This window comes from Triticum dicoccoides, chromosome 5B (assembly GCF_002162155.2).
Source record: "Triticum dicoccoides isolate Atlit2015 ecotype Zavitan chromosome 5B, WEW_v2.0, whole genome shotgun sequence".
Classification (NCBI taxonomy): domain Eukaryota; kingdom Viridiplantae; phylum Streptophyta; class Magnoliopsida; order Poales; family Poaceae; genus Triticum; species Triticum dicoccoides.
This window is the reverse complement of record NC_041389.1, coordinates 311,622,795-311,623,790: the sequence shown is the minus strand read 5'-3', so window position 1 is coordinate 311,623,790 and position 996 is coordinate 311,622,795.

The window sequence follows — 996 nt, the reverse complement described above, 5'->3', positions numbered from 1 at the left end:
GTTGTGCTATCCTTGTAATGTCATTTCGTTTTGTTTTGCTTGCTGTTTGAATACAATACCAAGATCTGAAATTCTTAATTGAGAGAGAGTCTTCACATAGTTACATAATTATTTAGCTACTCATTGATCTTCACTTATATCTTTTTGGAGTAGTTTGTCATTTACTCGTGTGCTTCACTTATATCCTATGAGTAAATGGTTGAATGAGTTGAATGTCATAAACCTGAAATTATATATGTCTCATTTGCTTATCCCATGGGGAGTAATGACTTCACATCTAAGAAGTAGAGGTTGTAAATTTATTGAAGGTTAGCAAGCATTGTATTGGTCATTTAAACAATTCATGAAAGAATATTGAAGGAAGAGACATTTCACATATAAATATACTATCTTAGACATCTTTTATAATTGTGAGCACTCATTAAGTATGACATGCTAAAGAGTTGATGTTGGACAAGGAAGACAACGTAATGGGTTATGTTTTCTCACATCTCAGTTAAAGTATATTGTCATGGATCATTCAAACATGTTGAGCTTGCCTTTCCCCCTCATGCTAGCCAAAATTCCTTGCACCAAGTAGAGATACTACTTGTGCTTCCAAATATCCTTAAACCCAGTTTTGCCATGAGAGTCCACCATACCTACCTATGGATTGAGTAAGATCCTTCAAGTAAGTTGTCATCGGTGCAAGCAATAAAAATTGCTCTCTAAATATGTATGATCTATTAGTGTGAAGAAAATAAGCTTTGTACGATCTTGTTATGGAAGCATTAAAAGCGACGGACTACATAATAAAGGTCCATATACAAGTGGCAATATAAAGTGACGTTCTTTTGCATTAAGATTTTGTGCATCCAACCATAAAAGTGCATGACAATCTCTGCTTCCCTCTGCGAAGGGCCTATCTTTTACTTTATGTCTTTTACTTTATGCAAGAATCAAGGTGATCTTCATCTTTCCCTTTTTCATTTTATCCTTTGGCAAGCACCTCGCGTT